General features: G+C 40.3%; 1 pseudogene; it reads right to left on the reverse strand.

Annotated features, from left to right (window-relative positions):
- Window positions 1-721: 721 nt before the first annotated feature.
- Window positions 722-17,496, reverse strand: LOC137238647 (DNA-directed RNA polymerase II subunit RPB1-like; annotated as a pseudogene).
- Window positions 17,497-17,634: the final 138 nt, after the last annotated feature.

Here is a 17,634-nt window from a genome sequence, read left to right on the forward strand (position 1 = left end):
AACGCCTGTACCCGGTCCTGCCACACTGCGGAAGAAGACGAGCACACAACTGTGGGCACCTCAAAAACAGTGTGACAAAAATGCTAAAGTCACGTCCTGGGAGCATTTGGCTTCAATTAAAAGTAAATGGACAGAAGCCAAATTGCAGGCAGAGGTATCTTTGGCGAAGAAGGAAGAAGAGAGGGTGGAGCTTCAAATGAAATTTATGCGTTAGAGGCATGAGATAGATATTCTCCAATGCAGGGAGCGGCAAGCGGTTGAGATGGAGATATTAAGTTTTAAATTACAAAAAGTTAAATTGGAACTTAAAAATATAAATAACGCGTGAAAGTCGCGCCATCACGTTAATTATACTTGCTTTTTTATTTTAAATTGGTGAATTGAGTTTAGTTATGTTGCAGATGCTCAATGTAGGAAAAGCTCACTTGGAAATCATGAACGGTTCGTTGTGATATCACTAAAGACCACAGTTAAAACTTAAAGTTCGAAACTTTAAAGCATAAAATGAGATAGAAATAGTTTAACTATTTTACCTTTATATTAAAAGTCCAACGACATGGACGACTATTGGAGACGACCCGTCATAACTTGACAAAATAATTAACTTCAAATATCAAATCAATTTAAGAAATCAAAAAAAAAAAAATGCCTTTTAGATAATTTAATGATGTAAAACCAAAAATCAATTAGCAATAACATAAAGAGATCGCATAGATGTAATTTAAGAAACTAAGTCTACAAGACTGTAAATAAATGAATAAATAATACGTATGCGAAGTACTAATTTATCTGCATTATCGTCATTGGAAATACAATTCAATCACCAAAAACCGCATTAATCCTTTCAGCAATTTGTTCCTTGGTTAATTTCTTATCTGTTATATGTACGTTTACGATCCAATTCAATACGTAATAGCCATGGTGAAATGCGTGTTGGGTCAAAATCAGGAATTTCATAGTAAACATTCACGAATTCTTGATCCTCTGAAATCGCAGTTCGCTGTGGATCGCGATCATAGTAAATGGCCATGTTAGCTGGTACTTTACGCAATGTGGTGTGTTCTAAACGGCACAGCACATTCTTTGCTTTCTCAGCATATCGTGCAGCATCGCCTCTGAGGAAAACAGTTAGTGAGGAAGCCTTTGGTTTTTTTTTTAAATGTTACGTTCTTCGATGATACACCAGCAAAATGGAAAGTGTTGTGTCATCTACAATGCAAATAAAAAATAAGTAAGACAAATATTTATCAACACACCATAATTACGCACTTGTGTAGCAGGTTCACCCAAACTATGTGCAGCTAAAGCGCCCAGCATTTCACCAGGATTCGCTTGTGCTTGCTGAAAACGTGTTTCAATCTCTCCAATCAACCATTCAAACGCTTCAGTCGATAAACGAAACTCTTCTACTACATATTTCGTGCAGAGCGTCGAACGTACCAAACATTGAAACAGTAGTGTAGCATTCTCATTAGCCTGTTTTGCCAAACGATCATTACCGACCACAATAACACAACGTTGTAATACATCATGCACGCCATTAATAACGAGCAAAAGCGACAGATCGGTTGGCATGCGTTTGTTAATATGAAAGATTTTCTGTACATTCCAAATCATGCGTTGCAAATTACACGGTAATACGACCTACTCAATTAAAATAGGTTATAACATATGTTTTTGCTTAATTAAAAAGTAAACAAAATGCTTTACCTTCGAATCACTATTGGGGAAAATTTCACGCAGCGCTTCACGATCGCGACATAATTGATCCCATTCAATTTCCAATTCAGGGAATGCATTACCGCTTTCGCTCAACTCTTTTATAACATCATCTGTAAAAACTTTACGCATATAACGTTCATTTGACCAATCAAATTTGAATCTTTTTTCTAATGCTTTATTCGATAGCTTAACGGTAGGTAGATTTTGAAATTCTACTGTTTCACCAGCCAAACCATCTTCGCCATAACGCAACTGAATCAGTTGACCCACAGAGTTACGTACTGTGCCATCATAGTTAACGATAACAGACTCCATAGCCTTAATTAAACGACGTTGGATATAACCAGTTTCAGCAGTTTTTACAGCAGTATCGATAAGACCTTCACGACCTCCCATAGCGTGAAAATAGAATTCTGATGGCGTCAAACCGGCAAGGTATGAATTTTCTACGAAACCATGTGATCCAGGGCCATAATCGTAATGAAATGTGGCAAAGTACGTTTGCGAAAACCATATTTTATACGTTTACCCTCAACGTTCTATTGACCCACACAAGCAATAACCTGTGAGATATTAATATTGGAACCTTTAGAACCCGACACGACCATAGCCTTTAAATTATTACACTCGGTAGGCGATTTCTTAGGAGAACCACCAGTTTTGTCACGAGCATATTTTAGTATACGATTGACTTGATTTTCGAAATTTGACGCAAAGTATTACCTGTAAGTGAAAAATAAGTTTAAGAGATCAAAAGAAAATGTATTGCACGTGAGATAACGCACCAGGTGTTGGTCCAACTCCATGTTGTGCGCTTTTTGAATAACGTTAATGACATCATTTTTGGTTTTCTTAATTGACATCTGCATTATAAGTTTGAGGATCACCAATTGTATCACCAATGTCGATACTGTGACCTTCCAATACAACCAATTATTAATAACAGCCTGAATATTACCGTAGAAACGGCCAGCAATTTTAATTTGCCTAGGTGTTTTTCCATTTTTATAAATTTTCAATTTTGAAAAAGTGGGTGTGGTTATTGTCCGTGGTTATCGTCCGCGCAAAACACTTATGTTCACAATTTTTTTTGTGGGTACGACAACATTACCACAACCACATGAAAATCGCCAACTTCAACTGCAAATATCTGCGAACTGAGATAACATTTTTATTTTCCGCCTTCGGATTATTATTTTCGAGATTAATACGCGTCTTTTGATACCTCTCTCGATATTTTTGGTAGCGTATTAGCAGTCGACCCCTCAACTAGATTTTTACTCCGCTGCAAGGATCTGCTGGGAGGATGACAATTTGTGGGAGGGACGTGGGAGGGAGATTAAATGGGATTACACTGAAATGACAGCCGGACAGTACCAGCTGCCTTGGGAAGCGTTTATAAATTAATATAGAGATATTGTTTTCCAATTACTATTGACGCATTTTCACCTGGGGAATTGATTTTAACATGGGTGCAGTCCATTTCCCCAATTACACGTGGAAATTTTGCCTTTTCTTTAAAAGCAGCCTGTGTTTACAAGCGCTCCTGTTCCGTTTGAGGAAATTTCACAAAATCTGGTCGCAAGGGTGCTAGATGGTAGGAAACTAGCGTAATTGCACGTGAGGCACTTGCTTTTGAAACTGCGGAAAGGTCTGCCACAATTTGCTGAAAAGATCCTGAAGCATAAAACCGGAGTGCGATGAAAAACATTTGATGTGGCTGCATTGCGTTGTTGCTGTAAACGAAGAATTAATTTAGGGCAAAATTTATAAAATATGATGTAAACTTACCGTGCTCCAAGATAAATTTTGTCTTTTATTAAAGAAAAAACAAACCAAGCACATACGAAATCGTTCGCGAAAGTCAACATCGTCATAATGAAGAAAAAAGTGAGGACGCTCTTTAATTTTTCTTTTTCGTCGCAGCACGATTACCTGCAGAGCTTCAAAGTCGCAATCACTTTCGCCAGAATCGCGAAGATCCATTAAATTTTTTGTAAATTTTCCACCGAGAATACAAATAAAATAAGCCACTTCAGAGAAATTGCAGATGTCAACAATAGGGGGGTTGCTATATTTGCATAATGAAATAAGTATAAATAGTGCCATTTAATTCGACTCAAAATTTGTTCTACAGCAACACTGTTGAAAGTCGAGAATAAGCCAGCTGACAGGTAGGTTTGCGACTTAGCTAAGCATTGGTGGTGAAACAGAAAAATTTAAAAATATAACTTAACTAAGTTAAGTCGAGTTGGTGAAACCGGGCCTATGAAACAATACTCATATATAAAAACGTCATGTAATGAGACTTAAAATCGATCCCCATCAAAGTTTTTGTGTTATAAACTAATATTTTTTTCATTTCCCTAATTTTATTGCAAGCCAAGTCCAGACCACTGGTGGCCGTGTGGAGGTAGAAGGGCCAGACTGGGTGAACACAATATTGGAGGCATTGAAAGGATAGCAAAAGCGGAGTGAAAGGGTTATCAAATGCTTCAAATGCGGGAAGCCAGGTCACATTGCACATCATTGCGATCTTGATCCTAGTGGTTTTAACAGCATGGGTGGTCTTAAGAATAAAGCTGGAGGAGATGAGCAAGATCGAGTCAGATGTAAAGGTCGAGAGCTAACTCCAGCTGTGGAATGTCCCGTTATCTCTGTATCACAAATCGGAAGAAAATCGAGCAGTCTTACCGTCAGAGGAAATGTGGACGGCAAAGAACTGATGCAAAGTCAATTCGTCAAGATCAAGCTCTGCGAAGTAGTTCATTGGCCAAACAACAGAGTGTGAGGGAACGGTACAGGATAATGAGTAGTAGGATGAAACACAGGTACGACAAGAACAATAATTCGGAAGGTTTCCGGGAGGGAGATTTGGTAATGCTATACGACCCTCACCGGCGGAAAGGTGTTCCTGCCGCATACAAACAATTGGGAAACCACGAAATAGAAGGGTGGCCCATTTGGGGTTCCATTGAGACGATTAGACTTAGGTGGAGGGCAGTGTGACGAATATTAGCATCACTAAGTGATACTAGCATAACTAAACTGATACTAAGCAGCCACTCGTATGTACGTGAACAAATCAATCATCATTTACGCACATACATACAAGGCAACGGAGAGATATTTACAAACACATGTAATCAACAACCGAAGTAGTACTCAAATATACACACGCATATGGCTACAAAGTACAAATATAAATGTAATCTTTTGTCTGTCGTCGAGTGCGGACGCGTTTTTCGATCGCTCTCGCTGTGCGTAATATTTTAGTACGTTTTCATAATGCCTTACTGCATTAAATATAAATCTAAATGTTCAGCCAACGACCACCTTGCGTGTGGTATTTGTTGTTCAAAAAGACCCCTAAAGTGCACTAAACTGAATTCAACTTGTTTATACGTAATATCCACAAACAAAAATATTGTGTTTAAATGTGACAAGTGTTGGGACAAAATTGTTCCATTTAGCAAAGAGAAACTCGATGATGCGCTTAATAACATTAATCTACTTAACGATTTCGTTCAAGCCTTCGTAAATATACATAATGATAATATCCCCACCAACAATACTGGTGTTATTAGCAGAAGTGTCACGACACGATTACAAGCAAAGGTCACTGAACTTGTTGCTAAACAAGCAAGTGAGCAAATTTCTTCGCCTTTGCCTTCCAACGTAAAAATTGATAACAACAAACAGAACACGGGCGCAGAATATTCTTCGGTTGTTCTACCAAAGACTGATCGAAGTATAAAGATGGTGCAGGGACGAAAAATAGTGCGAAGCAACCTTCACAAAATTCTAGTAGGTCACATTCACTACTTACCACAGCAGAATTTGTAAAACTACAACTGTTTGTATATATTACTTAACAATGATTTGTACACTTTTAATTCAGCTAATGTGTTCAGAATTTACATTTTTACACTCTAAAGCTCAAATCAGTGTATTTTGTGTCCTTAAATTATGTTAAAATTTGTGTTAAATTTTGTGGTGTGGTAGAAGTGACCTACTAGAATTTTGTTACGCTCCGCTGCTTTCCACCGAAGTTAGCGCCTGCAACATCTTTACTCTTCGATCAATCTTTGGTTCTACCTCTAGCCGCTGCTGATGATATTGGTATTGTTTCTTACGCAAATGCAGCTAAAACTAAGGCTGCTACTGCGAGCGCAACTTTTCCTACCAGGCAAGCTGAATATATACCTGCACCAGTTGCTAATAAGAACAATGCGTTCTTCTTCTCGAAAAAGAAAAACAATGAAAACAAACACACTGTTGTTGTCGGTTCGTTCGAACATAAACAACGAGTTGGTTGTTGCTGTTCGATTTAAATGGGTTCAGTTGTCATCTTTCAAACCAACTGTTAGCGCTGACAGTTTTCTGGATTATGTTTGTAAACAAACAAATCTAGATAAGAATTCTTTGCTGTGCTTTAAATTAGTAAAAACAAATCGCCGATAATGATAGTAGCAATAATACCGAAAAAGCTTCTCCCAAGAGAATAAGCTTTAAACTGGGTATTTGTGAACCTCAGTATGAATCATTGTTTAATGCTGAGTTGCCTAACAATGTAAGGGTCCAACCATTTCGGGTTTTTCGATCCGCCAAACCAAATGTCCAAGAACAATGACGACAACAATGCGTCTTCTTCTTTAAGTAACATGACATAAAAATATACAATGTATTATCACAACGTCAGCGGTATGCGAAAAAATCAACGCAATTTCGTAGTAACGTATGTGCTCATAATTATGATATTGTTGTGATATGTGAAACGTGGTTAAATCAACATATTTCATCCTGTGAATTTTTTGATGATTACTACCATGTTTATCGCTTGGATCGCAAAGTTCAGGGCTTGAGCGTGGCGGTGGAGTGCTGATTGCTATTAGAAATGACTTGTGCAGTAGTGCTGTGGATCTTAACTCATATGGCAATAAGATTGAACAGATCTGCGTTAAAGTTAAATTTTCTGAATCAAAATGTATTTTTATTGTATTGTCTTATGTTCCTCCCTATAGTACTATTGATGTTTATGAAAAGCATTTAGTCAACCTAATCTTGGTATACAATAACTTAAGTCAATTCGATGAACTTATTTACCTTGGAGAATTTGAGGGTAATATTGAGAATTTAGGTAATATTGAATCGATACCAACATCTGATAATTTAACCTCACCATTCAAGTTGAGATCAGATATCGATATACTGTTTGTGAGGAATATATTATCTTATAACTTAAATCAAATTAATTGTATTGTTAATTATTTAAATCGCTTCTTAGACCTAGTTTTTATTTCTGCTGATTTGAATTTTTCTTGTGGGGAATGCATTGCACTATTATAAAATAATAGTATTCATCACAAACCATTAACCATAGAATTTCAATTCTACCAATTCGATAGGAAATTCGTTGATGATACCAAGTCACATAACTATAATAACGCTGATGTAACAGGAATTAATAATTATATTAATAATATTGACTGGTCATTTCTAGACTCCCTAGATGATCCACAGTTATTATACAACAACATAACCCATATATTTATTCTTATGATTTCAAATTTTGTTCATCAACATAAATTAAGGCCCAACAATAAGCCCCCGTGGCTCAATCACAGAATGTATCACCTAAAAAATAATAAAAATAAAGCCTACAAAAAATATAAAACAACGGCTTCAGAGGCCAATCATTCAGTCTACACCCGTCTAAGAAATGACTTTGTTTGAATAATTTTCTCTGTTTAGGACTGACATCTACGCCGTTTCGCCTCACAGAAGGGCCGCGGGATGTCAGTGACCAAGAACTGCCTACCCCCTAATCCAGGGTGTTATGCGGACCGTGCCTATTGGACGATTTGCAGCCAGGGGATAAATTCGGCTGCATTCGAACGGAGCGTTCCCGATACCGGGCCACCTCGGAAAGTATTTATGGCCTTACCACAGTAAGGGGCGCTGCTCTGGCGGACGGTTCTTTCCCCGTATGTAATACTGGACCACTGAGCCCGCCTTGTCGGGCAGGTGGTCGTACGACGAAGATGAACGACTCATTACCTGATTGTAATAAGGACGATGTAAAGAGGAGGACTGAGTCGCAATCCAAGGACGACAAATACGAATTAAGCGATGCGTTGGACTCGGGGAGCGAGAGTAGTGCTGATTCAATGAACTCCGTATTGGAGAAGCACACAAATGAAAACGGAGTAGAAGAGAGGAGAAGGGTACGGAGCAGAGGAAGTAAAAGATCTCTCTCGCAGTACCGTGCAGCACTAAGAATTGTACAACGCTTGGGAGCAGTGGTCGACCCCACAGAAGTGGAGATCGAGCGCTTGGAATGGGCCCATGAAGCGGTAGAAGTAGGTAGAAGGCAGTTCAAAGGGTTTGCTGCGAGAAACCCTCGGTTCTGCAACCGGTACGAGGAGGAAGAAGCGTCGAATGGCAGAATGAAGAGGCAACGTTCGGTGAAAGGCGACAAGCCTGCTTTCAAGAGGCAGAAAGTACCCAGTCTCAGAGCCGCGAGGCAGGGCAGTCGCATAGAAAAGAGAAGTAGGCGCAAAGCTGTAAGAAAGAAGGGCTACAATAGCGAGGTATCAACTACCGCGAAAGCTGCGATTCAGAGGGAAGTTCCAACTATTGAAGTAGGAGATAAGCCAAAGGGAGTTAACGCTAAGACTCCGGCTTTCTCGGAGGCGCTAAAGGGAGTTAAAGTTAAGACTCCGGCTTTCTCGTAGGTGTCAAAGGGAGATAACACTAAGGCTCCTGCTTTTCCCGAGAAGATGAGTGATGTGGCAAAGCAGTCACTGACTGTGGCGCTGGTTGATCGTAGCAGTCCTTTCGGACAAATGACTACTGAAAGGTGGAGCTCTGTGGAAAAGGAGCTTATTAGCTTAACGCTTAAGTTGATGCGGGAACAACCAAGTAAGCCCCTTCCAACCTTTGATTCGGGGGGATGGTATAATGGTGTGAAGATGATAGCGTGCGACAACATCGCTAGCTTGCGGTGGCTGGAGGAAGTGGTTCCAAACCTCCAAAGGCAAGGCACGAACGCGCGGTTTGAGGTGGTGGATAAAGCGCAAATCCCCACGGTACCAAAAGTTAAGGTATGGATACCATGCGTGATGAAGTCGGAGGATACACTGCGACTTCTTCAGAATAAGAACCAGAACATACCGACACAGGATTGGAAGGTACTTACTGTATCTCGGCCTACCGAGGATGGTCATTTATACATCTTCCAAATAAACAAGCAGGCGGAGGATATTTTGTACACGCAGCTTGGCAAAATGTCCTTTGGCACTGGCAAAATTTACATGCGACTCAGGAAAAGAAGTCCCGAGGATAAAAACCCTAACACGCTAGTGGGCGAAGTCGAAAAGGGCCTCAAAAGCCCAAGGGGAAAAAGACAGGTGGAGGTCCCCGACGTCACTACGAACGTGCTAGAAGAGGACCAACCGCTAAATGGTGCTGTGACTCGCACAGAGGAACACCCGGCACAACAGTCATGAGAGGCTGAAAGTGGCCTCGAATACTCTAAACTAAAAGAGCAAGGGGAGGACGTTGACGTCAAGACGAAGGTGCTGGAGGGGGACAAACAGCCCAATAGTACTGCGAGTCCTACAGATAAACCTTCAACACAGTAAAGTGGCGTCGAGAGAACTCCTCCTAACCCTTGAGGAGGGTTCGTTTGACGTGGCGCTGATCCAGGAGCCGTGGCTCTCATCGGGAGGAAAGGTCTCTGGACTTAGCGCGCGCGGGTTTGGTGTTTAGAACGCGCAAACGGAAGGACGGGTGCCAGCTGTAGTAATGGTAAGGAAACAGCTGCATCCATATATGCTGCCTAATTACACCACTGAGGATCTCGTAGCGGTGGCCGTTGAGCAAAAGAGTAAACAGGTATTTATCCTGGCGTCCTGCTACACGGCCCATGCTGCGGAGGTTCCACCGATGGAGTGCAAAAGGCTAGTACAAGAGGAAGGCGCAAAGGGTGGTTGGTCATAGGCGCAGATGCAAATGAGCACCACAATGCGTGGGGAGGAGCAGATACGAACGAGAGAGGCGAATCTCTATTTTGTTACATCCTGCAAACCAAGTTGCAGATAGCCAACAGGGGAAATGTCCCTACATACAGTGGTCCAACATCCAGTAATGTTCTGGATATTACATTGAGCTCCGAGCGTGATATATCAAGGTATGATGGGATGGTTCTTGATAGACCATCCTTCTCCGACCATGCTTATATCAGCTTCAGCATCCCCCTAAAGAATGTAGAGAAGGGAGCAACCTTTAGAAAACCTATGTCAACGAATTGGGCTAAATTCCAGAAACATGTAGAAACACAACTGGGACAACCCAAAGAGGTTGGTAATGTAGAGGAACTGGAGGAGTCGAATGAATTCCTAACAAGGAAGCTTATGACTGCGTATAACAAAGCTTGTCCTCTAAGAAGATTCAGAGGAAAAGCAAAGCCGCCATGGTGGAGCAATGAGCTGAGTCTTCTAAGAAGACAGGTAAAAGAAATGTTTAAGCTCGCAAAGACCGCGGAAAGCGAAGCGTGTCGGGACGAGTACAGGGATCTACTGAGGATCTACAAGCGTGAAATTACCAGGGCGAAGAGAAACTCATGGAAAAGTTTCTGTACGGACATAGAGTGCTCCAGCGAAACAGCATGGTTGAAAAATGTCCTAGCATAGGGAAACATAGTCCAGGGACTCTTAAAGAAAGGGAACGAGGAATGATCACGTAATAGTGAGGAATCCCTTGAGGTGCGTCTCGATGTGTGTCGATGTGTATCTCCCATCGGGAGACGGTTTAGAAGAGCCAGCAGACATCACTCACACTTCTATCACGGAGCTAGTAGTGACGGACTTGGTGACCGATACCAAGACCGAGTGGGCAGTGAAGACGGTTCCTAAGTTTAAATCGCCGGGCCCAAATGGTATATTCCCGGCCATGCTACAACTCTCAAGTAGGGCGGTCGTGGAATGGCTTAAAATAATATTCGATGGGTGCATAAGACTGAATCATGTACCGCACTCTTGGAGAACTGCTAGTGCAGCTTTGCTACCAAAGGCGGGGAAGATCGGTCACGTGTATCCCAAAGACTAGCTTAACATCATTTCTGCTCAAAACCTTTGAGAGGCTGATAGATGTGTATATAAAGTCCAACATAGATGAAAAGCTGCTCTCCACAACACAGCATGCGTACACCAAAGGCAAGTGGGTAGACACCGCATTGCATATGGTGGTAATAAGCATAGAGAAATCCCTGGAATATAAGGAGTATGCTCTAGGAGTCTTCTTAGACATTTCCGGGGCTTTCAATAATGTTGCAAAATGAGCGATTATGGATGGTCTTAATTACATTAAAGTAAATCATGCCTTAATCAGATGGATCGACTGCATGTTAAATTGCAGAAAGATTATATCACAATGGGGATTGTACGAGGCCACGAAATCAGTGGACAGGGGCATGCCGCAGGGAAGGGTGCTATCACTTCTGCTATGGACGCTGGTCATCAACCAACTGCTCAGGCAATTCTATGAGGGACCCGTAAAACTTACGGCTTACGCAGATGACGTTGCAATTGTCATAAGTGGAAAGTGCCTTCCAACGATTAGTTCTTTGATGAATCGGGCGCTTCGGGATATTCATACCTGGGCATCCAATGTCGGGTTGAAAGAAAATGCGGAGAAGACGGATATGGTCTTCTTTACAAAGAGGTACAAGGTCCCAAAATGGACCAGGCCTAAGTTAGGAGGGGTGACCTTACAGGAGAAACCTTGCAAAAAATATCTATGAATCATCCTAGACAGTAAGCTGTCATGGAAGCTCAACGTGGAGGAGAGGGTCAAGAAGGCCTCAACGGCACTCTATCCATGTAAAACAATGCTGGGGTGTACGTGGGGCCTATCTCCCTCTCTTTCTCATTTGGTTCTTACGGCGATTGTAAGCCCTATTCTATACTATGGAGTTCTTGTTTGGTGGAAAGCCACACAAAAACAACATACCTCAAAAAATTAGAGGGGGTATGCAGACTATCGTTGCTTAGCATTACGGGAGCCATGAAAACAACCCCGACGGCTGCACTGTATGCCATTCTCCACATTCCACCTGTAGACCTGGTAGCAAAGAACAAAGCATAACGACCGCAACCAGGCTCGGTGCCTCGGGCAGCTTGAGCGCTGACCATATGGCCATAGTAGTATAGCGTCATCAATCACAAGACGAACAGACTACCTGATTCCCTATCTGCGCTTCGAGGGAGATCTTAAGGCCACAATAGTGGTGGACGGTTGGCGCAAGTGTGCGCAAATGGCGGACGGGGCGATACATGTGTACACCGATGTTTCCAAAGCAGTGGAAGGAGTAGGGTCTGCGGTATACTGCGCTGATCCGGACATAAGCAGATCCTACAGGCTGCCGGATTACTGTAGCGTTTTCCAAGCGGTAATATTAGCCGTAACCAAAGCAGTAGAATCCTTGGAAGAGAATAGCTTAAGCTGCAACCGTGTTAACTTTTATATTGACAGTCAAGCAACAATTAAGGCAATAATATCGCATAGCACAGCATCTAAATGTGTGTTAGCAGACTCTGGAGAGAATCAGGACAGGGAGAAACATACTATATTGGGTCCCAGGGCATATGGGAATAGATGGGAATGAAAAAGCGGACGAACTAGCTAAAAAGGGCGCATCCCCTGAAGCTTGCTCCGTAGACGTCCCAATAAGATTGGGCGAGATTAAGCGAAGGCGAGAGGTGCACATGTTCGACCAAGCGGGAAAGGCGTGGGTTCAAGCGCGGGGCTGTAAAGTGTCGAAGATTATGTGTAGGTCTTACAACCTTAGATAAACACAGTTGCTTCTATCATTAAAAAGAGAGGAATGTAGACTCATGAGGGGTATTCTGACTGGACACTGCCTTCTGGCGTCACATGCCTTTAAATTAGGCTTGGTCAGTGATAGCAGATGTAGGAAGTGCGTGTTGGAGGAGGAAATGATCGAGCACACGCTGTGCTCGTGCCCTGCATTTGTCTGGCTTAGACTCCAACTATTAGGAGTGATACAGCTGTCAGATCTAGTAGCAGCAAATGGCTTAAGTCCTAAGAAGCTTCTAGTATTTGCCAAGAGGACTGAGTTATTTTATAACATAGGTCCTGGTTTTTGATAGGGTTCTTCAGTTTGGTCATTAAAACAAACTTCTGGTAACACAACGGATTCAATCAGTGTATGTGAGGTCCTCATGGGCCGGCCAGTTCAACCTAACCTGACATATGTTTAGAATTGAATCCAAGTTGAGACAAAATCCTAAAAGTTTTTGACAATATATCAACACGAAACGTAAAATTTGTGGGTTTCCATTTATATGTCGTGACTGCTTGAATTTGAAAATTAATGGCATTGATATGAATGTTCTTCGGTGCTAAAATGGCACGTTCTCTCAACCAATCATGATTTCTGTAATTCTGAAGAATATTTGGAAAACACATTCAATCAATTCATCTATCGATATATCAACACGAAACGTAAAATTTGTGGGTTTCCATTTATATGTCGTGACTGCTTGAATTTGAAAATTAATGGCATTGATATGAATGTTCTTCGGTGCTAAAATGGCGCGTTCTCTCAACCAATCATGATTTCTGTAATTCTGAAGAATATTTGGAAAACACATTCAATCAATTCATCTATCGATTTCGTTGTTGTACAAAAATTGTTCGGTACATTGATCAATCCGTTGGTTCTGTCGATTAGTATTTTGCCATCACCAATTTCTAACAATTGTTTTGAAAACTATGGGCAGCTGAATCATTTTGTAGGTGAATACGCATATTAATGTTCAGTGTCAATTTTTGTACATATCTCCAAAGAACGGATGAAGTACCACCAAAAAGCTTTTGATTACCACGTAAACCTTGCATTGTTCGATTAAATGCTTCTAGTAATTTTTTATTTGCCATTGTACACTCGTCCCATAAAATAATTGACGTTAATCGCAGAACTTTTGCCATAGCAGAATTTCTTGAAATATTGCAAGTTGGAGTTTCAATCACATGTACATTCAATGGCAATTTTAATGCAGAGTGTGCTGTCCGACCACCTTCTAATAATGTAGCAGCAATTCCCGAAAATGCAAGTGCCAATGAAATTTTCTGTTCCGATCGAATGGTCGCTAAAATCAGCGATATAACGAACGTTTTGCCTGTACCACCAGGTGCATCCAAGAAATATAATCCACCTGCATTTTTGGAAATGGCTTGCATGATTTTGTCAAATATATGTTTTTGCTGAATATTCATTTTGGTATATTCGATTGTACAAATAAACGCAAATCATTATAATTGAATTCCTGCTCACATTGCAATTCACGATCAAACAGATCATGCATCTCACGATTTGGTACCAATAGTACTAATGTTTTATTTGCAATCGTTAGACACATAAAAAAAAAAATAAATGTAAGGCGCGAAGAGATCTAAGGCCGAGCTTCTCTTCCAATTTGCGTCGTGCTCCTCTTGATTTTTCCCTACAAATTGGCCGGACGGGACCTACATGTTTTATGCCGACTCCGAACGGCATCTGCAAGGCAGATGAGTTTTCACTGAGAGCTTTTCATGGCAGAAATACAATCGGAGCGCTTGCCAGACACTGCCGAGGGGCGACCCCGCTTAGAAAAATTTTCTTCTAATTGAAAAATCTTATTTCTAAAATTTTGATGTTGCTTTGCCCGGGAGTTGAACCCAGGGCATACGGTGTGATAGGCGGAGCACGCTACCATCACACCACGGTGATCGTTAGACACATATCTTCAATTATTATCAAAGCTTCGTTGTACATTTCCACAGTTATCAACAAATCAGGATTTCTTGCATGATGACACATACGAATTAAAATATATTCTGCAATATAATGTTTATATTTGTTCCATAAATCAAGTGGATTTGATGGCATAAGTACATGTTGATAATATAATGGCAAAAAGCATTCGTATTTGTTGAGGATGAGCCGAAATAGATGCATCATGAAGTGTTGAATCCCAATGTGCATCATCCTCCAACAAATGCAAAAGTTGGCATGCTTCGCGGTATGTCTGACACAAATGACCGTTGACTGTTCTCAATTCTTCAAATGATTTTGGCCCATTCACGTTAACTAATGACAATCTCAAACAAAACCACTCAACATTGTTTGGATGTACTGTATATATTCTCACAAATACATCTGTTTGGAAAATGCCAGGATGCCCATGAACTGCTGTTCCTTGTATACGTCTTTGAAAGTTTTTCGAATACACATTCCATGTGTAATACTGAGGCACTTCAGAATATAACAAAGTTATCGCAAATGTATCAGTTTCCCATAATTTGAAAAAAGTTGGTAACGTAGTTGCTGGTGGTTGCGCTGCTCTTTCCAATACATTTGCTACACTAAAATAAACATGTTGACCATTATCAAGATGCACAGCCAAGTGAACAACCGCAGGATGTCTTTCGTGCATTGGAAACGACATAATCCTCCAGACAGCTTCATTGCTACTAATATAGCGCCCCATTTGATACTGAGTAATTTCATCATTTGTATTATCACCAGCAATACCGAAAATTGCCATATCGTTCCCTTTATTTACATACTTGCAAATATATTTAATGGATTTGACAGAATTACAATATTCCACTATTATATATGCGCATTGAATATTTTCGATAATAATGGACAATACGGAACCACCCAACGATTATCAACTTCAACTTCCTGGTTATGCATTCTAATGGTTGCGGTTTTGCCATTATCATTAGGTGATCTACGTCGATACAACGGATATCTGTCATTGCCCGTTATTGTGTCTGAAGTAAATAGCCTTGAGTATAGTTTCGAACACTTTTCATCAATCATACATGGTGAATTCACATTTAGTTCACCGCGCGGTTCATGTATCATGTTTTTAACGACAACTTGAAATAACTCAGGATCAGCAGTGTGATCAGGAATTTCATCTGATATAAGGTTATCGATTTGATCCGGTGTTATTTTATGTACCAACCAAATTAGTATATATGCGTGCGGCAATCCCCTTTTCTGCCATTCGATGGAGTACATACGGCAACGCACCTCCCCAAATACATATAATTTCACAATTAAATCCATAAGTGCTTTATATTTTTGCCGAAAAACACGCGCAGTAATGTCATGACGATCGGTTGTCGACTGTCCTGCAAATAAATTGTTTTTGATGTCATCCCACTGCGGATTACATGTACATGTAATGAACAGATGCGGTCGACCTTATTTTCGTACATAACACAATACGTCTTGTGTATATTCGTTCATATTCCGTGGGCTGCCAATATACGAAGATGGCAATATAGTTAAACGTCCGATGTCATTAATATTAGCATCATTCGCTGACGCATCTTGCAAATTAATATATTGTTCAGATCTTACTTTTGCTTGGTTGAAACGAATAAAATTAAGACTTTCTGTTTCTATTTTGGCATACATATCAACGATGTACTGATGATATAGTTTACCACATCTCAAGATATAATTTTGTTCTTGTGGACGAACCATCAATCGATACGAATAAAAACTCATGGCACTAACTTTTTTCTGTTCATGTAGACCTGAAAATAAGTGCAAAATGTGACTTAAGAAATTTATACAAATGAGAAAATGTCAACACACTGAAAATATTATTTACCTGTTCGTGAATCAATCATTGGTATATTGATATGGTAGCCATCGTCACCTTTCCTATGCAATATTGGGTATTGTGATGCGTCGTAACTACGATGAAGTTCCGAAACACGTTGCAGTTGCTCATTTCTGCGATGAAGTATAATATCACGGGATTGAAACTGATCACCAAGAATTACAATTGCAACCTCATCAATTGTCGGTGCATTGAATCGCCTTTCATGCTCTTCAAAAGTGTTCTATCAGCACTTATTACGATTTTGTGAGTATCAGATGGCATACGATCGAGAGCAATTTTGAACAATTGAACTAATGCGTTATGCTGATGGAAAAACCTTTGTAGCTCACAAATAATTTCTCGTCTTGTATTCAAAGCAATTGCACAACGTTGATCCAATTCACGATTTTCATCACCAATAAAATAAATTTGCAAAAATTTATAATCAGCGTCGGGGTATGGCAATAACGAACCAGCTTGATGACAAATTTGGCCCTGAATCTGTAAAATGTATGCAATTTTAGGTATATGTTGCATAATAATTTTTAAAACTATAGAATACTTTTGTGATTCAGATTGATTGGGACAATCCTGTTTAAGTATTTACCGTAAACGTCGGCATACAATAATCTCTAATAATGTTAGTAGCACCAAAAGAAGTAATTTGAAATGCCGAATTGTATTGTTGAATATGACTTAAAAAGTGCTTCGAATTTTCAGAAGTCCCAAAAATTAATGAAGACAATGGTTCGGGTGGAGTTTCTAATGCTGGTAATCTCACTTTGCCATTAGCACAACACATGCCGGGCGTTTTACCTGGAAATTTAGCCGCATCACAATGTGGACATATTGCGTCCATTATTCCAATATATCCGTACATACTGTAATAAATCTGACTGTTGTAATTAAAAGCAGCACGCATAATTTCAGATAAAACAGATCTATTTCGCGCATTACGTTCACGCTGCGATGCATTAGTTTGTGCTCGTTCATCTGGAGTCTGTGATCGCCTTTGTAATGCCGCAGAACTTGCATGACGTGTTTGGCGACCTATATTTCCCCGTGTGGGTCGTGGCATTTTTCTTTCAATTAAAAAAGAATAAATTAAATTTAAAAAAATTTCTACATTAATGGTGGTACACCATATGTTTTTTCAAATAAGGAAACACACATGCATTCGTGTAATTCACTTCAACAGTTGAAAACTTATCGTTTT

Source organism: Eurosta solidaginis, chromosome 1, assembly GCF_040869045.1.
Source record: "Eurosta solidaginis isolate ZX-2024a chromosome 1, ASM4086904v1, whole genome shotgun sequence".
Taxonomy (NCBI): Eukaryota; Metazoa; Arthropoda; class Insecta; order Diptera; family Tephritidae; genus Eurosta; species Eurosta solidaginis.